At 42.4% G+C, this 21,889-nt stretch overlaps 2 non-coding genes and 3 pseudogenes across 2 annotated transcripts; all 5 read right to left on the reverse strand.

Moving 5' to 3' along the window:
* Positions 1-3,893: 3,893 nt before the first annotated feature.
* Positions 3,894-7,255, reverse strand: LOC149514906 (25S ribosomal RNA). The gene has a single exon (XR_016328428.1). It is a non-coding gene; the product is annotated as a 25S ribosomal RNA (ribosomal RNA).
* A 228-nt stretch (positions 7,256-7,483) lies between these two features.
* LOC149514907 (5.8S ribosomal RNA) lies at positions 7,484-7,638 on the reverse strand (annotated as a pseudogene).
* A 290-nt stretch (positions 7,639-7,928) lies between these two features.
* LOC149514908 (18S ribosomal RNA) lies at positions 7,929-9,758 on the reverse strand (annotated as a pseudogene).
* Positions 9,759-17,266: 7,508 nt separating this feature from the next.
* LOC149514909 (25S ribosomal RNA) lies at positions 17,267-20,598 on the reverse strand (annotated as a pseudogene).
* Positions 20,599-20,826: 228 nt separating this feature from the next.
* Positions 20,827-20,982, reverse strand: LOC149514910 (5.8S ribosomal RNA). The gene has a single exon (XR_016328414.1). It is a non-coding gene; the product is annotated as a 5.8S ribosomal RNA (ribosomal RNA).
* Between the last annotated feature and the right edge of the window lie 907 nt (positions 20,983-21,889).

The following is a 21,889-nucleotide window of genomic DNA, read 5'->3' on the forward strand; positions in this document are numbered from 1 at the left end:
GTGTCACAGTCTGTAAATTGGTCTAGGCCCAAGGATTTTCTCTAAGTCGAGAAGTAGTTCCAATTCTGGTGGGATAAGGGCTGACAGTCGAAGGGACTAGGCCTTGAGGCCTACTAAAGGCCTAGGTGATGAGTAGAACAAAGGAATAGGTTGTGATCACGACTCCAAAAGCTCAGGCACAGTATTCATGTTTGATAAAATTGAGCCAAGCCCAGGTGCGAGCACTGGTGAGTGCTTATATAAGTTTACAATCAATAAAAATAGCATTGGCATGGTAAAAATATGAAGATGTGCCTAAACCACCTGTTGCACGACCATGGTATTTATGGTGCACAGCCTAGGCTTACGATACCCATGCATGGTGCATGGCCCAGCATGTGCTGATGGTGTTCGAGGGGACTACCTACACAATGAGTCAGCATGTCTCGATGGTGATCGAAGCATATGCTAAGACCAAAGGCTAACATGTCCTGATGGTAGTCGAGGCATGTGCATGTGTCATAATCCATAAGCTGGTCCAAGCCTAGGGGTTCCTTTCAAGCTGAGGAGTAGCTCTAGTTCTAGTGGGATAGGGTCCAATAGCTAGGGAGACAAGGCCTTAAGGCCTAAGTCACGAGGAGCTAGCCCAGAATAATGGTATGGGCAGTGATCAAGACTCTAAAGACTCAAGCATAGTGTTCATGTTTGGTCAAATTAAACCACTCCCAGATGCAGGCATCAATAAGTGCTTATATGAATTTACAAGCCATAAAAATGGCATTAGCATGCCAGAAATATGAAGATGTGCATAAACCTACCTATTGCTCAGTTGTGGTATGCATGGTGCATGGCTCAGGCCTAGGATACCTACGTGTGGTACATAGCCCTGCATGTGCTGATAGTGGTCAAAGCATGTGCCAAGACCGAGGGTGAACATGCCCAAATAGTGGTCGAGGCATGCACATGTGTCATAGTCCATAAGTTGGTCTAGCCCAAAGGTTCTCTCCAAGTCGAGTAGTTTTAGTTTTAGTGGGATAAGGTCCGATAGCCAGAAGACCAAGTCTTGAGGCCTACAAAAGGTGTAGGTTACGGGGAACTAGCCTAAAATAGTGGTATGGGCAGTGATTAAGACTCTAGAGGCTCATACACGGTGTTCTTATTTGGTAGAATTAAGCGAAGCCTAGGTGTGGGCATTAGTGAGTGTCGATATGAATTTACGAGCCATAAAAATGGCATTGGCATGGTAGAAATATAAAGATGTGCCTGAACCCACCTACCACCTAGTTATGGTGCACATAGTGCATGGTCTAGGCCCAAGACACTAGCATATGGTGCACATGGTCAAAGCATATACCGAGACCAAGGGTCAACATGTTCTAATATTGGTCGAGCCATGTACATGTGTCACAGTTCGCAAGCTAGTCTAGGCCAAAGGGTTTTTTCCAAGTCAAGGAAAAGTTTCTGTTCTAGTGACATAGGGTCCAATAGCCAGAGGGACCAGGCCTTAAAGCCAACTAGAGGCCCAAGACATAAGGAACTAACCTAGAACAATGGTATGGGTAGTGATCAAAACTTCAGAGGCTCAAGCATGGTGTTCATGTTTAGCAAAATTGAGCCAAGCCCAAGTGTGAAAGTTGGTGAGAGCTTATATGAATTTACAAGCAATAACAATGACATTGGCATAACAAAAATATGAAGATGCTCCTAAACCCACCTACTACCTGATCGTGGTGCACTTGCTGCATGGCCCAAGCCCAAGATACCTACATGTGATGTATGATGCAGCATGTGTTATTGGTGCTCAAGAACATTTTCCACACAAAAGTCTAGCATGTGCCAATGGTGGTCAAAGCATATACCGAAACCAAGGGCCAACTTGTCTAATGGTGGTTGAGTTATGTGCATGTGTCATGGTTTCCAAGGTAGTCTAGGCCCAAGAGTTCTCTTTGAGTAGAGGAACAGTCCCTATTCTTATGAGATAGGGTCTAATAGCCATGGGGACCAGGCCTTGAGGCTTAATGAGGCCCAAGTCACAAGGAACTAGCACAAAACAATGGTATGGGTAGTGTTCAAGACTCTAGAGGCTTAGGCATAGTGTTCATGTTTGGCAAAATTGAGCTAGGCCTAAGTGTGGTTGCTAATGAGTGCTTATATGAATTTACAAGCCATAAAAATGGCATTGGCATAGTAGAAATATAAAGATGTGCTTGAACCCACCTATTGCTTGATCGTGGTACGAAAGGTGCATGGCTTGGGTCTAGGATACTCGTGCGTGGTGCGTAACCCAATGATGGTGGTAAAAACATGTGTCGAGACCAATGGCTAACACGTCCCAATGATGGTCGAGGTATGTGCATGTGTCACAGTCTGCAAGCTGGTCCAGGTTTAGGGATTTTTCTAAGTCATGGAGCAATTCTAGTTCTAGCGGGATAGGTTTCAACAATTAAGGGGACCAAGCCTTAAGGTCTATAGGAGGAACAAGTCATAGGGAACCAACCCAAAACAGTGGTGTGGGTAGTGATCAAGACTCTGGAGGCTCAAGCATGGTGTTCATGTTTAGTAAAACTGAGCTTGGCCTTGGTGTGGCCATTGGTGAGTGCTTATATGAATTTACAAGCCATAAAATTACCATGAGGATAGTAGAAATTTGAAGATGTGCTTGACCCTACCTATTGCCCAGTAGTGGTGCGCATGGTGCATGGCCTGGGCATAGGATACCCTTGCATAGTGCATGGCCTAGCATGTTGCAATGGTGTTTAAGGGAACTACCTGCACAAAGGGCCAACATTTGTCGATGATGGTTAAAGCATGCACTAAGACCAAGGGCAAACTTGTCTCGATAATGGTTGAGTTATGTGCATGTGTCATAATCTACAAGCTAGCCCTAGCCCAAGGGTCATCTCCAAGTCAAGGAGCAATTTGAGTTCTAACGAGATAAGATACAACAATCAGGGGGACTAAGCCTTCAGGCCTATAGGAGGCCTAGGTCACGAGGAAGTAGCATAGAACAGTGGTATGACCAGTGATCAAGACTCCAAAGGCTCATACACAGTGTTCAAATTTGGTAAAATTAAGCCATGCCCAGGTGCGAGCATTGATGAGCAATGCATAGGCACATAGTCGGAACTAGGTACGGGCATTGATGATCGAGGTGTGAGTGCATGGTCAGGCCTAGGTGGGAGTTCATGGTCATTCCTAAGTCCACTTGAACACAGTCCTAGGAGGATCATATTTAGGGGCTTTTAGAAGGCCTAACACAGCAACACAATCTTTGACAAGCTAGAATTATGCTAAGTACTTGAGTTTTGTAGGCTAACTTAGGTAGATGGGGTCAATCTGCATGAAGTTTGGCTTAAGATTGGAGCCTATAACCCATGCACTGAGCATCATTTAGTGTCAATGCTAATTAAAGGGTAGACAAGTGCCTTGGATGGAAGGTTCATGGTACACATGCTATACCAAGTGTCAGTATTTACCAAAGAGGTGTTTGAGGTAACAACCCATAATAAGGGCCCACTTATATCAATGATGGTCAAGGCAAGTGCCAGCATCTGGCTTTGGTGTCTAAGGTAACATCTCACACTAAGGGGCCAGCATCTGCAGATGGTGTTGGATGCGATTGCCTGCACCAACCAAGGGCCAAATGCTATCGATAGTGCTCGATGCAACAACCTAGATTGGGGCCAGCATGTGCCGATGGAGTTCGAGGCAAGTGCCTACACCAAAAGTGAGCCCATCACTATAACAAATACCAAGAGCATTCAATTGTTGTTTACTTGTATGCTTAAGGAAGGGACATCATCATCCGACTAAATCAATTGCAATGGAGAACACCATTCATCCCCAACCCTAGTGAAGTGTGGTGAAAAAAAAAATAAAGTGAGAGGACTTCAGTGGCTATGGTGGGGGGAGGGGTGAATCAAAGCAACAAAAAGGTTGAATCTTAGTGGATCATGGTAACAAGGCCACTCTGCCACTTACAATACCCTATCATGTATTTAAGTCATCTACAAAGGATTTTTCCCACCACTCGATGGGAATTGAGCTCCAAGGAGGCCAGTATGGCTTGTTTGCTATGGGTGTTACACCTATGACATGTGGCCTTCAAGGCATAGGCCCTTACTACTAATCCACAGTTGGGCGATAGATGCATGTGTCCCTTCTAACCTAGATTCTAATGTAAAGGCATTCAGTCATAATCAAGCGCATGGTAGCTTCATGCCACTAGCTTTTCAACCAAGTGGGATAACCAAATGCACAAATCAATGATTCATCTCATATTAGGTTGAATTATTATTGTGATGCTGCCATTATAGTAAAACTAACCTATCTCATGACGGTGTAAACCTAGCTCACATTCCTTATTGGGGGGTGAACAATCCAACACTTGGTGAATTTTGCTTCACAATGATAGGAAGAGCCAACATTGAAGGATTAAAAAGCAACATCACTATGAACACTTGTCTACCATAAGCCAGTTATCTTTCTGTTAACTTTTCTGACATCTCTAGCTTCAAATTCTAAAGGTCTACAGGATTAATAGGCCATTCTTTCATAGTTTATTCGTATCAAAAATCAAAATCAAATGAGCTTTTATCGTTTTGTTCCATATAAGATTTCTATTCTCGTTGAGCTCATCTTAGGACACCTACATTATCTTTTAACAGATGTGCTACCCCAGCCAAACTCCCCACCTGACAATGTCTTTTACCCTAATCGATTGAACAAGGTTGGCCTTAGGCCAAGTAGAAGGGGTTCTGCCTTGCCTCCGATTCATGGAATAAGTAAAATAATGTTAAAAGTTTTGATATTTCAATTTTGACTTAGGGCTTCCACTTATCCTACACCTCTCAATTCATTCCAAAGGTTGGACTAGAGTCAAGCTGAATAAGGTCTTCTTTCCCTGCTGATTTTGCCAAGCCCATTCCTTTGATTGTGGTTTCATTGGATAGTGGATAAGGATAATGGGAATTGTGTTAATCCATTCATGTGCTCACTAATTAGATGATGAGGCATTTGGGTACCATAAGAGAGTCATAGTTAGTCCTATCATTTACCCTCACTTGGTTGCGTTCTTCACTTTGACATTTAGAGCACTGGGCATAAATCACATTGCATGAGTATTCGTAGAGACCATTGTAATGCTTTGTTTTAATTAAATAGTTAGATTCCCCTTATTTGTATCAATTTTGAGTTGACTATTCATTGCTCGAGGAAAGCTCTCAAGGAAGCCTTTCCAAGTCCATCCTTGATTGGCACACAACGACCCACTATTGCCATGAGACTAGCTTGAGTAGTGCATCGACAGCTGATGAGTTTAGGATTAGGACCCCGTGCCTGGCCCTCAAAGCCAATCTTTTTCTTGAGGCTATGGATCCATTTTGTCGACTTCCCTTACCTACATTATTCCATTGAGTAGAAGTTGTTCTCCTTGGAGAGTGATGCGATTATGAATATGACCGAGCATGGAGAGCACTCGATCCTTCAGATTTTCAAGGGTCACTGAAGGCACACCAAACACCATGTGACGTGTGATGCTCTTTCAATTGCTGGATCCTACCTCTAGCTAAGCCATTTCTAGGGTGGGCAGGCCATAAATAGAAAAGATAACTCTTCCCAAGGTCCTCTCCAACACTTTTAGACTACCTAATATTGCCATCAGCCTACGTATCCTGGTTCAGGAATTTTAACTCAATTCCCTTTTAAAGCTCACATTGGACACACTATCGAATGGCCTTCCCCCATCTCTTAGGATTAACAAACCCATGTGCAAGTGCAATTCACATAGAACCTTTCCCCTTTTTAGCATTCAATGTTCTCATTTGAATATTTGCTACTACCATCAAGATCAGCACCGAGGCTACTCTATGGGGTCATGCCCTAAGTTTTACAGTGACCACTATGCCCTTCTACTCATTGGGGCCTGGCTTTTGCCCTTGCGCTGATAGTTGTGTATAGGTCGCATGTTTAAATGCCATCCATTTTTTAGGCTAGTTGATTCGATAGGTAAGTTGTTACACACTCAGCAGATTTCAACTTTCATGACCCCTATCCTACTATCTTAATCAACTAACACCCTTTATGGGTTTTAGGTTAGCACACAGTTAGGCACCATAACTTAGTTTCCAGTTCATCCCTTGTTGCTAATTTTGCTTACCAAAAATGGCCCATTTAGAGCTCTCAATTCTGTAGCACGACTCAATGAAGTAGCTACACCATCCTACCTATTTAAAGTTTAAGAGTAGGTTGAAGGCATTGCACACTTGATGCCTCTAATCATTGGCTTTATCCGATAGAACTTGCTAAGGGCTCCTGTTATCTTGAGGGAAACTTCAGAGGGAACTAGCTACTAGATGGTTTGATTAGTCTTTCACCCCTAAACCTAAGTCAGAGGAATGATTTACACGTTAATATCATTGTAGGCCTCCATCAGAGTTTTCTCTAGCTTTACCCTACTCAAGCATAATTCACCATCCTTTCGGTCCCAACAGGCATGCTTACATTCAAACCCTTTTTAGAAGATCAAGGTCAGTCAGTGGTGCACCCATGAGGGATCTCACCAATTAGCTTCCTTGCACCTTATGGGTTTTCTAGCTTATTGACTTGTACACATGTCAGACTCTTTAGTTCATGTTTCAAGATAGGTCAGATGGGGAGCCTACAAGCCAATGTCGAGAGCATGCGAGTGCCAAGGCACACTGAGATTACTTGTGTTGCATTCCAAAATTACAAAAATGACATCTCTATAGGCATATCCAAAGCCCAAGCTTAGGCCGCCACCATGACCCGCATCGGTCCATGAGATCGGCTCTCGCCATTCCATGTCTGACCAAGGTGTATAGCCAGCCCCCATTTACTTCCCTCATAACAATTTCAAGCACTATTTGAATCTCTTTTCAAAGACCTTTTCATCTTTCCCTTGTGGTACTTTTTTGCTATTGGTCACTCACTTGCATTTAGCCTTGGATAGAATTTACTGCTCGATTTGGGTTGCATTCCCAAACAACCTGACTCACAGACTACACCTTATTATGGGACAAGGTCTAGGCATAATAGGGCTCTTACCTTTTTTGGTGCCCTTTTCTAGGGGACCTAGGCCTGGTCCACCATTAAAGATGCTTCTTTAGACTACAATTCGGATGCTAGGGGTGCCCGATTCTCAAACTAAGCTCTTCTTAGTTTGCTTGCCATTACTAGGGGAATCCTAGTAAGTTTCGTTTCCATCACTTATTGATATGCTTAACCTCAACGGGTAATCTCACCTAACCTGGGATGGTGATGCAAGCATTGATCGACCGATGCAAGGGGCCTAATGGTGTCTAGATAGACAATGAGTGCATGTCACAGGAGATGAGGCACATTAAGAGCTTTACCATTGATGGTTGGTGCTATAATTGCCAAGGACTCACTTTTGGGCAACCATGATCAACGAGATCATAGAAGGCCATCTTTTACCCCTTCACCAAAAGCCCAACGGGTAATGGGGTGGAAGGGGGACAACGCATGGCACCCAGGTAGATGTGCCCTTGGCCTAATGGAATGGGAAACAACTTGCATTCAAAGTTCAATGATTCATGGGATTCTACAATTCACACCAAATATCACATTTTACTACATTCTTCATTAATGAGAGAGCTAAGATATCTATTACAAATAGTCATTTTGGTTTTTCATGATAGAAAGAGTCATGGTGTCACCCTCACACACATCGTAAATGGGATGGCAATGGCACAGACGTTCCTTTTCATTAGGGTTCCTTAGTGTGATTCATGTCAAGGGTTCATTATTCAGCCACAGGCAATGATACCAATCATGTCACCCACTTAGAAGGCAAAATGAATCAACCGTTGTACATGCACGAGGCTGAAAGGGGCTTAAGGCATAAAGGCACCCTCATCCCTAGGTGTTTCATTAATGTGTTTGCGGGACATTCATTAAGTAGGTTTCGACAATGATCCTTTTATAGTTTCACCTATGAAAACCTTGTTGCAACTTTTTCTTCCTCTAAATGATAAGGTTCAATGGACTTTTTACAACATCTCTGGCAATGAACCATCCACATCACCATGATCCAAACACTTCATCAGACCATTCAATTAGTAAGAGTGATAGGTGATGTGTACAAAGGGTAAGGACATAGTCAATATGAGCTGGAGACTCACATTTACTAGGAATTCCTCATTGAAGACTAATAATTACAATGATCTATCCCCATCATGATGAAATTTCAAAGATTACCCGAGCCTATCAGCCAAGGCTATAGACTTGTTCAATACATTAGTGTTGTGTATGAGCAGCCTAGAACATCTATGGGTGTCATAGACCTATTATTCCCTCAAACTTCTTTGGCATAAATGGCCATAGTCCCTCTAAGAAGCTAACCATGAAGAATCACCTCCATGTAGCTAGTTAGTAGGTTAAAATCTTATTCATTAACAGAATTAACTAGACAAATCACTCCACAAACTAAGAATGGCCATGCACCACCACCCATAAAATCAAGAAAAAGCTCACAATCTATCAATCCTTACTATGTGTTGACCGAGTAAGTTTCCTCGCGTTGGGTGAAATTAAGCTATAGGCTCCACTCCTGGTGGTGCCCTTCTATGAATTCCTTTAAGTTTTAGCCCTACGACCATATTCCCCTTGAAACCCAAAGACTTTGATTTCTCATAAGGTACCAACAGAGTCCTAAAAGTAACATCCATTGATCCTTAGTCAACATCATTTATGGTAGAGACTAGGACAGTATCTGATCATGTTCTAGCCCCTAACTTTCATTCTTGATTAATTAAAATATCCTTGGTAAATGCTTTTGTAGTTGTTCGTCTCTTATAAATCCAAGAATTTCACCTTTGACTATGAAATACAAATCCCCCTGATTGTCTCTATTAATCATTACTCTAATCTCGAAGGCCAACGCAATAGGACCAAAACCTATGATGTTATCTCATGCTAATGCATACAAGCAAGGGCTTACTTTAAGCACTTTAATTTCTTCAAAGTAACAGTGTCGGAGGAATAACCCAGCCAGTTAAGGCCAAAGGCACATTGCTAATAGTAAGGACAAGTAAACCGATGCTTATTGTGAGGCACACCAAAGGACTTAACCTTAGCTCTAACTATGAGCTTTTTAATTTCAACAACTTAAATTTGTGCTATTGGAGCTAGAATTACTATGGCTACTGGCACCAAACTTGCCTTCCAATGGATATTCGTTAAGGGATTTAGATTGTACTCATTCTAGTTGTTAGACTCATAAAGCTCACTATTGTTATTTATTGTCACTAACTTTCTGTGTCAAGATTGGGTAATTTTTGCTCCTACTGCCTTCCTTAGATGTGGTAGCTATTTCTCAAGCTCTCTCTCCAGAATCGAACCCTAACTTTCCATCACTCATCACCACCATAGTAGGCCACTATCCTAGCATCGAAACTTCATAGGGAAAAAATTTGAATGATGCATTGCTAGCACAGCACAAAGGCCATGCAATCCATCAAGTTATCATGAATCATTAAAACAACGAGCAAAGCTCGCATCGACCTTTTATCTAATAAATGCATCCCTTTTAGAAGTTGGGGTTTCTGTACGTATTAGCTTTGGTATTACTATGGTTATCTAAGTAGTAGATACCATCAAATAAACTATAACTAATTTAATAAGCCATTCATAGTTTCATAATTTGAATTAGTTTATAACACCACATAGGCCTCAACACACCAACTAAGCAATGGAGAGAGCCAATATGGAGCACAAACGTCTTGCATGTCAAGCACATAAAATGCATAGCATTAGATGAACAAGGTCAAGAGCCCATGCCCACAAAATGTTCCAAATCTAAGAGCACTATCAAACACCAGTGCACCAATGTAGCCATGGAGGTTTGGGTGGCATAATTGCGTCACGAAGCATGATTGAGTTTTGACTCTAGCCCTAAAGACATAAGATTGATAAGGGTTGGCAAGAAATCCTATTTCCATTGATTTTGGTATACGGCATAGGATCCTAATTGCACCCTCAAGGTATGATGACTACATCGGGGTAGATTAAAATGGATGATGGGTCAATACTTTGATGCATCAAGCTTGGAGCCTGCCAACATACACAACCATAGCACCACTCCTATGCCTATTACTACAAGTGGTAGCATCCACACACACTGGTCTATAACCCACCCAATCGATTATTCGATGAGCAAGCAGATGAAATAATGTACGAGGCCAGGCCATAACTGCTTGGCATGGGAAAAATAAAAGTAATGTCCATGAGATTGCCCCTGCCATCCAATAGGCAACAATGGCATAATTGGGTCATGAGGCATGATTGACGTCTAACTCGTAGGCCCTAAGGACATAATATTGATAAGGGATGGCAAGATATCCAATTTCCATTGATTTCAGTATGCGGAGGATCTTAATTACACCCTTAAGGTATGATGACCACATAGGGGTAGATTGAAATGGATGATCAGTCAACACTTTGATACATCAAGCTTAGAGCCTGCCAATATGCACAACCATAGCACCACTTCTATGCTTATTACTACAAGTGGTAGCATCCACGCACACTGGTCTATAACCCACCCAATCAATTATTTGACAAGCAAGCAGATAAAACAACGTACGAGGCCATGCCATAACTACTTGGCATGGGAGAAACACAAGCAATGTCCATAAGACTGCCCCTGCCATCCAATAGGCAACAATGGCATACACTACCAATGCTTAGTCTGGCCAGAACTGTACACACAAACTCTGTTGTCACCATCCGAAAAAGACATTGGCCGATTCAAAAACTTGTTTCTAGGGCCTTAGGTAGATCAGCTGCATGCACGAGCTCGATTAGGCATAGGCATTTTTGTGGTCAATGAGAAAGGACCATGATATTACCAAATACCTGATAGACTAGGCTAGAATAAGCCTGTAACTGTAGCTTTTGCTTACACCAACCCAAAGAGCCATTACCTGATTCAAAGACTTAGTTTGGGGTTTGGGGTAGCATCAACTGTAGGCATCAACTTGAGCTTGGCATAGCCAAGCCCTTTTTACGTATGCATGCCAACCGGTCAAGACCATGGATGCCTACGAGTCACCAAGGCAACCAGTCATCGAACAACATGGCCAAAAGGCATGTATGGCCTAGATTTTGCTCTAAGGATGTTGCCGTGAATGTACATAATGACAGGCCCATCATGAACACCTAAAGAGCATGAAAGATTTTATAGATGTACTAGTAGTAAACATTAAAGGGTCTAAAATGGGGGCACTTTTTTCAAACAGGCATATCCCACACTAAGGGTTTGTATGTGCCAATGGTGGTCAAGGTATATGCCCTCACCAAGGCCTAGCATGTGCTGATGGTATTTGAGGCAAGTGCCAGTAGCGACGGCCAACATGTGTCGATGGTGTTCGAGGTAACTGCTTATACTAAGGGCCATCTTCTGTCGATGCTAATTAAAGATATGCTCGTACTAGGTCCAAATTATGCCAATGCTAATCGATGCATATGCTTGCACCAAGGGTTGGCATGTGCTCGCAACAAGGGCTAGCATGTGCCCGTACCAAGGGTTAGCATGTGCCAATGATGGTCAAGGCAAGTGTCCATACCAAAGGCCAGCTTGTGTTGATGGTCGTTGATGCAAGTGCCCGTACCAAAGGCCAGCTTATGCCAATGATAGGTAAGGCATATGCCGTACCATATGTCAACATGTGCTGTTGATGGTCAAGGCCTTGGCTAAAGTTTGATTCTAGGCCACGGTACACATGCTAGCCTCGAACAGGTGTTTTTGCCTAAGGAACAATCTTCGAAGCATCATCGAATAACCTGATTGGTGGCATTAAGGGTTCTGACGATTGAAGGTGGAGCGCTAGGGGTGTGTGCACATGATGTGTGATGGGTGCTGGTCCTTGGCCCTTATATTGGTCCCTTATCCCCCAAGGAACCTTAACAACTCATACCTCCTTAAAGAGCATCAAGTTTATAGGCAGTAACCATTCAAGTGTCTGAAATGGGGATGTTTTTTCTAAATGGCCACAAAATCTTCTACATTTCAATTTTTTAGCCAAATTTTTTGTGAATGCCAATAAAAATGCAAGCATCACGCACCAAATTTAGGGCCAAAACTCCTAAAAAAATTTTAAAAAATCTTGAATCGTGAAAATTTTCAAACATCATGAAAAATAAAAAATAAGTCATCTTGCCATGAAACTTAACATTAAAGCTTAAGGGACCATTATATGAATTTACAAGCCATAAAAATGGCATTGGCAAGGCAAAAATACTAGAATGTGCCTGAACGCACCTACTACTCAATTATGGTGTGCATGGTGTGTGGCCTAGGCCTAGGATACTCACATATAGTGCATGGCCTAGCATGTGCTAATGGTGTTTGAGGGAACTACCTGCACAAGGGCTAGCTTATGCCAATGCTAATCGAAACATGTGCCAAGACAAATGGCTAACAAGTCTTGATAGAGGTCGAGGCATATGCATGCACTGAGGGTCATTTTATGTTAATGGTGGTCGAGGCATGTGCATGTGTCATGATCCACAAGCTAGTCTAGGCCCAAGGGTTCTCTTTGAGTCAAGGAGCAGTTCCAGTTCTAGTGGTACTAGGTCTAACAATTAGAGGGACTAGGCTTTGAGGCCCAAGTCATGGGGAACTAGCATAGAATAGTGGTTGGGTAGTGATCAAGACTTTAAAGGCTCAAGGATAGTGTTCAAGTTTAGTAAAAGTGAACTAGGCCTAGGTATAGGTGTTGGTCCCTTTAACCCATGCTGTCAACACTTTCGGTGCTTCTTTTAAGTTACCTACGGCACCCTCTCTTATGAGGAATTTGGTTGTACTGTGAAACTCATGCTGTGGCATCTGTTGTCATTAGTTTCACTTTATCATCTTTTTAAGAGGTCCCAATCCCTTAGCAGTCTTGACTAGCACCTAGTTGCTCCTCGTTGGGCCTCTTTTAGGGTTGTTTACCATTGCCACTTTGCCTTTGGACAACTTTTCTTCCCATTTGATGGTTGAAAGCTTTGGGCATTCCCTAACCCAATGTGAACTAGCACAAAAATAGCAACTCATGGGCCTCATGCCTTTGCTAATAATTTGTTGATCTTGCTAAATCTAGACCTCCCCATAGCCTTTTCCTCTCTTAAAGAATTACCATCGGTGTCTCCCCTACTCTTTTTTATTTCCTTTGGCCTTGGAAACTTGGTGCACTCAACTTGAGTCAATGATTTTGTAGCAACTCTAGCCCAACTCAACTCTTTAACACCTTTTCATTGTAGCTTGACCTTGACCCATGGAATTAGACTATTAATGAAATGCTTAGGCACCTCCACTCTCAGTCATAAGCTTGTATGAGCAGTCATAGTAGCTCGTAATGTAGCATGGTCAACCTTGAGCCTATATAGCTCTTATCACAAGATTGTCACCATGGATTCCAATGCCTCAATACATTGCATAAGCATCTCTAGTGCCTTATTCAAGGGTCCCTCAACATCTTTAAACCAATCTATTATTTGCAAAATAGCCTCTCACACTTCACTAATCGAGTGCTTGTTGGCACATATCTTTCTAAAGCTTTCCCCTACTTATTTGTAGGTTGGCGCTACTCAAGTACCTTTTTTTGGCCTTTTGTTTGGTTTTCCCTAAACATGCTATAGCCCAAAACATGCTTGCACAACTTACCACAGTGCATGCATACCACACTAGGATGCCTGCATGCAAGTCCCCTAACTTGCACCAATGCCAACTCTGGCTCTTCACACCAACTTTAGCTTTTACGATAACTCTAGCTCCTCTTGTCATGAGTAGGGATCTGTTACACACTCTGAACCAAGGCTCTAGGCACCACCTTTGGTTTGATCTAGGCTTTGATATCCCCTAGTATTTGGTTTTGCTTCCTACTCCTAGCTCCTTCAAACTAGACTTTGATATAACTTGTCATAGGCTGAGACTCAAGCTCCAGGATCGCATACCTCCATAACTGGGGAATGAATCTTTTACGTCCTAGATCAATCTAACATAAAAAGCAATGCATGATCACTTTAGACTATGGGGTTGGCTACCCAATACATTGCAAAACAAAAGAGCACAATAAGTGTTTGAAGAAAGGCTAAAAGAACAATAGAAAGTTTAGGGTAAGAGTAAAGATGTTATTACTCAATGGTTCTAGTGTATGCATAATGACGATGGGGGACTCTCTCTTTATAGCTGAGTCCCTCTTATAATCAGAGCCTAAAATACATTCTTAAACTCTAGAGATTACAATCCTTGATTTTAGGGGATTTGGTGCTATTGCACGATCTTTGACTTGCTAAAATCATGCTAAACACCAAGCCATCTAGAAGCCCCTAAATATAATCCTTCTAGGACTATGTTCATGCATGCCTAGACTTGGGCCTAACTATGCACCCACACCTCGATCATTAGTGCTCCTACTTGGGTCTAACTAGGTGCCCACCCATTGTTCACTATACCTGTCCTTAGGCCTAGCTCAATCTTGCCTAACCTTATCCCCTTTCCTAAGCCTCTAGAATCTCGATCAGTACTCACCCTATTGTTCTAGGCTAGTTCCATGTGACTTGAACCTTTAATGTACCTTATGGCCTGGTCTTTTAAGCTATTAGACTTTATCCCATTAGAACTTGTACTGCTACTCAACTTGAAAAGAACTCTTCGGCTTGAACCAGCTTGTAGACCATGACACATGTGTTGAGGGTCATTGGGTAATGATGGTGGTTGAGGCATGCACATGTGTTAAGATCTACAAGCTAGCCCAAGCCCAGGGGTTCTTTTTAAGTCAATGAGTAATTAGCAGGATAGGGTCTGACAACTAAAAGGCCAAACCTTGAGGTGTACTAGAGGCCTAGGTCACGGGGAACTAGCCTAGAATGGTGGTATGAGTAGTGATCAATACTCCAGAGGCTCAGGCATGATTTTTGAGTTTGGCAAAATTGAGCTAAGACCAAGTGCGAGTGTTGGTGAGCACTTATATGAATTTACAAGCCATAAAAATGGCATTGGCTTAGCAAAAACGTACAAGTTACTTAAACCCACCTACCATTCAATTGTGGTTCCCATGGTTCGTGGCCCGAGCCCAAGATAGCATGACCCAGCATATGCTGATGGTGTTCAAAAAAACTGCCCACACAATGAGCTAGTATATGCTGATGATGGTCGAAGCATATGCTAAGACCAAGGCCCAACATGTCTCGATAGTGGTCAAGGCATGTGCATGTGTAATGGTCTGCAAGCTGGTCTAAGCTTAGGGGTTCTCTCTGAGTTGAAGGACAATTCTAGTTCTAGCAAGATAGGGTCCAACAGTCATGAAAACTTATTCTTAAGGCCTACTAGAGGCCCAAGTCATAGGGAACTAGCCTAAAATAGTGGTATGGGTAATGATCAAGACTTTAAAGGCTAGGACATGGTGTTCATGTTTGGAAAAATTGAAACAATCCTAGGTATAGGCATTAGAGAGTGCTTATATGATTTTACAAGCCATGAAAATGGCATTGGCTTTGCAGAAATAAGATGTGCCTAAATCCACCTACTACTCGATCGTGGTGTACATGGTGCATGGCCCAGGCCGAGGATACATATGCATGGTGCATGGCCTAGCATATGCTGATGATGGTTGAAGCATGTGCCAAGACCAAGGGCTAACATGTCCCAATGGGGGTCAAGACATGTGCATGTGTCTGGTTCGCAAGCTAGTCAAGCATAGGAGTTTCCAAGATAAGGTGCAGTTATAGTTCTAGTAGGATAGGGTCTGACAACCAGGGGGACCAAGCCTTGAAGCATATTGGAGGCCTAGGTCATGGGGAACTAGCCCAAAATAGTGGTATTGGAAGTGATCAAGACTCTGAGGCTTAAGCACAGTGTTTAGGTTCATCAAAATTAAGCCAGGCCTACGTGCAGGCACTAGTGAGCACTTATATGAATTTGCAAGCCATTAAAATCGTATTGGCATGGAAGAAATATAAAGATGTGCCTGAGCCCACCTATTACTTGGTCATGGTGCGTATGGTGCATGGTTGATGCCAAGATACCTGCACATGATGCACGGCCCAACATGTGCCAGTGGTATTTGAGGGAACTACCCATTCAAAGGGCCAACATGTGTTAATAGTGGTCATAGCATGTGTTGAGTCCAAAGGCCAACATGTCTTGATAGTGGTCAAGGCACGTGCATGTGTCACAGTCCACAAGCTGGTACTAGCCTAGAGGTTCTCTCTAAGTCAAGGAATAATTCTAGTTCTAGTGAGACAAGGTCTAACAGCAAGGGGGACCAGGCCTTAAAGCTTACTAGAGACCTAGATCATCGGGAACTAGCCCGAAATAGTGGTATGAGCAGTGATCAAGACTCTAGAAGCTCAAGCATGGTGTCCAAGTTTAGTAGGATTGAGCTAGGCCTAGGTACTGGCATTGGTGAGTGATGCACTAACACATAGTCAGACCCAGGTGCAAGCACTAATGACCAAGGTGTGAGCACATGGCCAAACCTAAGTGTGAGCATACCTGAATACAGTCATAGGAGGAGCAGTATATATGGGATTCTAGAAGGCCCAATACTATAACACAATCTTTGATGAGCTAGAATTATGCTAAGCACTTGAATTTTGTACGCTAACTTAGACAAATGGAGTCAATTCCTTGTTTAAGGCCACACAGAGTTTAGTTTAAGACCAGAGCTCATGACACATGCACCGAGCATCATTTAATGCCAATAGTGATTGAGAGGCAAACAAGTGCCTTGGATGGGGGGGTTACGGTACACATGCCACACCAAGTGCCAACATCTGGCAAAGAGGTGTTCAAGGTAACAACTTACACTAAGGGCCACTTACATAGATAGTGGTGGAGGTAAGTACCTGTGCCAAGTGCTAGCATCTAGTAATGGTGTCCTAGGCAACATCCCATACCAAAAGGCCAACATCTATTGATGGTGCCTAAGGCAATAATTTGCTTACATCTATCGATGGTGTTGGATGCGATAGGCCACACCAACCAAGGGCGGGATGCTATTAATGGTGTTCAAGGTAAGAACCTACACTAAGGGACAGTGTGTGTTGATGGAATTTAAGGCAAGTGCCCTCACCAAGGGCAAGCCCATCCCTATAACAAATACCAAGGGCATTCGGTCCTCATTTACTTGGACGCTCGAAGGAAGGATTTCATCACCCAACTGAATCAGCTGTAATGGAAAACATCATTCATCCCCAACCCCAGAGGGATGTAGTGTAAAAAATGAAGTAAGAGGACTTTGGTGGGTGTGTGGGGGGAGGGATGAATCGAAGTGACAAAGGATTGAATCTTAATGGATCATGGCAGCAAGGCTACTCTGCCATTTACAATACCCCATTGCATATTTAAGTCATCTTCAAAGGATTCTACTCATCGCTTAGTAGGAATTACGCTCTAATGAGGCTTGTGTAGCTTGTCTGTAGCATGGGTTACACCTATGACACTGCCCTTAGGGGCCATGCATCCATGCTATAGGTCCGTAATTGGATGATGGGCACATGTATCACTTCTAGCCTAGATTTTGACTTAGAGGCATTTAATCATAATCCAGCGCATGATAGCTTCTTGCCCCTAGCTTTTCAACTAAGTACGATGACCAATTATGTGAATCAATAGTTCTTCTCATTCTAGGTTGAATTACTATTGTAACATTGCTATTAGTAGGGTAAAACTAACCTATCTCACAATGGTCTAAACCTAGCTCACATTTCATATTGGGCGGTGACCAATACAACACTTAAAGAATTTTGCTTCATAATGATGGGAAGAGCTGACATCGAAAGATCAACAAGCAATGTCGCTAATGAATACTTCATTGCCATAAGCTAATTGTCCCTATGGTAACTTTTCTAATGCCTCTAGCTTTAAATTTCAAAGGTCTAAAAGATCGATAGGCCATGCTTTCAAGTTTCATATTTGTACTAGAAATCAAAATGAAATGAGCCTTTTCCCTTTTATTCCACATGAGATTCTTGTTTTCATTGAGATTATCATAGGCCACTTGCGTTATCTTTTAATAGATGTGCTGCCCCCGCAAACTCCCCACCTGACAATGTCTTCTGCTTGGATTGATCGATCGAGGCTAGCCTTATGTCCAAAAGAAAAGGTTGTGCCCCACCTCCGATTCGTGAAATAAGTAAAATAACATTAAAAGAAATGGTATTTCAATTTAATCAGAGGGCTCCCACTTATCCTACACCTTTCAAGTCATTTCACAAAGTTAGACTAGAGTCAAGCTCAATTAGGTCTTCTTTCCTACTGGTTCTGCTAAGCCTGTTCCCTTGGTTGTGGTTTTGCTGGATAGTCGATAATGACAATGGGAATCTTGTTAATCCATTCATGTGTGTCACTAATTAGATGTAGAGGCATTTGGCTACCTCAAAATAGTCACATTACTCCTATCATTTACCCACGATTGGTTGAATTTCTTCACTTTGACATTTAGAGCACTAGGCAAAAATCACATTGAGTGAGCATCCCTAGGGACCATAGTGATGCTTTGTTTTAATTAAACAGTCGAATTCCCCTAGTTCGTACCAATTTTGAGTTGACTATTCATCACATGGGAAAAGCCCCTGAGGGAGCCATTCCTAGTCCATCCCCTAGCTTACGTGCATCGAATTGCTTTTGCCATGGGGGCAGCTCAAGTAATGCATTGGTAGCCAAAAGGTTCAAGACTGGGACCCTTATGCCCAACCCTTAGAGCCAATCTTTTTCCCAAGGTTAGAGATCCATTTTGCTGACTTCTTTTACCTACATTGTTCCATCGACTAGAGCTTGTTCAATTTGGAAACCCATTCAATTATGAGTACAACCGGGCATGAATAGCACTCACTCTTCCATATTTTCAAGGGCTGCTAAGGTAAACATGACATAATGTGACATACGTTACTTTTTTGGCCAATGGAACCTACCTCCAATTGAGTTGTTTCTAGTGTAGGCAGGTCATTAAATAGAAAAGATAACTCTTCCTGAGGCCCTCATCGATGTCTTTGGAATCCCTAATGTTGCTATTAGACATTGTGTCCTAGTTTAGGAATTTTAACTCAATTTCCTTTCAAAGCTCATGTTGGACCCATCTCTAAGGATTGGCTAACCTATGTGCAAGTGGTGTTCACATGAAACCTTTCCCTTCTTTGGCCTTCAAAGTTCTCATTTGAATATTTGCTACTACCACTAAGATCTACACTAACAGTCTCTTTGCATAAGCTTGCACACTGAGTTTTACAACAACCATCATACCCTCCTACTTTTTGGGGCTTGGCCTTTGCCTCGATGATCTAGTATAGGTCACATGCTTAAGCGCCATTTATTTTTTAGGCTAGTTGATTTGATAGGTGGGTTGTTACACACTCTTTAGAGGATTTTGACTTCCATGATCACCGTCTTACTGTCTTAATCGACCAACACCTTTGAGGGTTCTAGTTTAGCGCACAATTAGGCACTATAACCCAACTTTTAGTTCATCTTGTGTCGTCAGTTCTACTTACAAAAAATTTCTCACTTGGAGGTCTTGATTCCATAGAGCATCTCAATGAAATAGCTACATCATCATACTTATTTAAAGTTTGAGAATAGGTTAAGGGCATTGTGCCCCAATGCCTCTAACCATGGTTTTACCCTATAGAACTCGCAAAGGGCTCCATCTATTCTAAAGGAAACTTTAGAGGGAACTAGTTACTAGATGGTTCAATTAGTCTTTCACCCTTATACCCAAGTTAAATGAATGATTTACACATCAATATCATTATTGGCTTCCACTAGAGTTTCCCCTAGCTTAGCCCCACTCAGGCATAGTTCACCTCAACAGGTAAGCTCACACTCAAACCTTTCTCAGAAGATCAAGGTCGGTCGGTGGTGCAGCTATGAAGGATCCCACCAATAAGCTTGCTTGCACCTTATAGGTTATCTGGGATGTTAACTTGCACACATGTCACACTCCTTGGTCTACATTTCAAGAGCTCGCAGGCTGATGCCAAGAGCACGTGAGTGTCGAGGCATGTTGAGACGATGTGTGTTGTGTTCCATGATCATAGTGACAATGTCTCCATGGGCATATCGAAAGCCCAGAGTTGTGCAGCCACTGCAACACATGTCAGTCAATGCCTTACGCCAATCAATGGACTGGCTCTGACCATTCCACATCTAACTGGGCACATCATCGTCGCTCATCCATTTTCCTTTCGATAATTTCAAGCACTATTTGACTCTCTTTCCAAAGTCCATTCCATCTTTCCCTCGTGATACTTCTTCACTATTGGTCTCTCACTCATATTTAGCCTTGGATAAAATTTACCACCCGATTAGGGCTACAGTCCCAAACAACCTGACTCGTAGATAGAGTCTTATGGTGCGATAGGATCCAGCACAATAGGACTCTCACCCTCTCTAACACCCCTTTCTATGGGACTTAGGTGTAGTCCACCACTGAGAACGCTTCACCAAACTACAATTTGGACTCCAAGGGTTCCCGATTCTCAAGCTGGGCTTTTTTTGGTTCGTTTGTTGTGACTAGCAGAATCCTGGTAAGTTTCTTTTCCTTTGCTTATTCATATGCTTAAATTTAACAAGTAATCCTACCTGACCTAGGGTCACGATGTGAGCATCGACTGAGTGATGTGGAAGGTCCAATGGGTTCAGTTGGATGAGTGCATGTCACTGGAGATAATTCACACTAGGAACATTAGCACTAATGGTCACAGGGCTTTGATTGCTAGGGACTAGTTTTTGGGTGAACCATAATAGATGAGATCATTGAAGGCCATCTTTTGCCCTTTTACCAGGAGCCTGATGGGCAAAAGGTTAGAAAGGGTGATGATGCATGATAGCCAGACAGTCATGCCCTTGGCATAATGGCTAAAGGTGCAACTTGCATTCAAAGAATTGATGGTTCATAGGATTCTGCAATTCACACCAAGTATCATACTTTGTTGCATTCTTCATCGATGTGAGAGTTGAGATATCCATTGTCGAGACTCATTTTGGTTTTTCATGACAAAAGGAGTCATGGTGCCATCCATGCATACATTACAAATGGGATGGTGACAGCACACACACTCTTTTTCATTCCAGTTTCTTGGTGGGATTTGTGTTGGGGGTTTGTTATTTAGCCCAGGGTGATGATACCAATCATTTCTCATGCTCAAGAGCCAGAATGAAGCGACCGTCATGCATGTCTAAGGCCAGAAGTGGCATAAGGCTCAGGGCATGGAGGTATCCTTGCCCTCTCAGTGTTTTATTAAAACATTTATGGGTCCTTTGTTAAGCGGGTTTCAACAATGATCCTTTCGTAGGTTCACCTATGAAAACCTTTTTATGACTTCCCCTTCTTCTAAATGATAAGGTTTAGTGGACTTCTTGTGACATCACAGGCTGAGCTCTTATTCATTAATGAAATTAACCAGACAAATCACTCTACCAACTCAGATTAGCCATGCACCATCACCCATAGAATCAAGAATGAGCTCTAAGTCTATGAATCCTTACTATGTCTGGACTTAGTAAGTTTCCTCATGTTAAGTCAAATTAAGCCGCAAGCTCCACTCTTGGTGGTGCCCTTCTATCAATTCTTTTAAGTTTCAGCCTTGAGACCATACTCACCCGAAACCTAAAGACTTTGATTTCTCATAAGGTGTCGATGGCATCCTAAAAGTAACATCCATTGATCCCTGGTTGGCATCATTAATGGTTGAAACTAGGATGGTATTTAATTGTCTTTGAGCCCCCAACTTTCATTCTTGATTAATGAAAACATCCTTGGCAAAAGCTTTCGCAATTGTTCATCTTTCATAAATCCATGAATTTCACCACTGACTATGAAATATGAATGCCCATAATTGTCCTTGTAGGCACCAATTTTGTTCTTCTTTTTTTATTATTATATAA

Source organism: Durio zibethinus, chromosome 15 (genome assembly GCF_047325235.1).
Source record: "Durio zibethinus cultivar Kanyao isolate XHJ-2024 chromosome 15, ASM4732523v1, whole genome shotgun sequence".
Taxonomy (NCBI): Eukaryota; Viridiplantae; Streptophyta; class Magnoliopsida; order Malvales; family Malvaceae; genus Durio; species Durio zibethinus.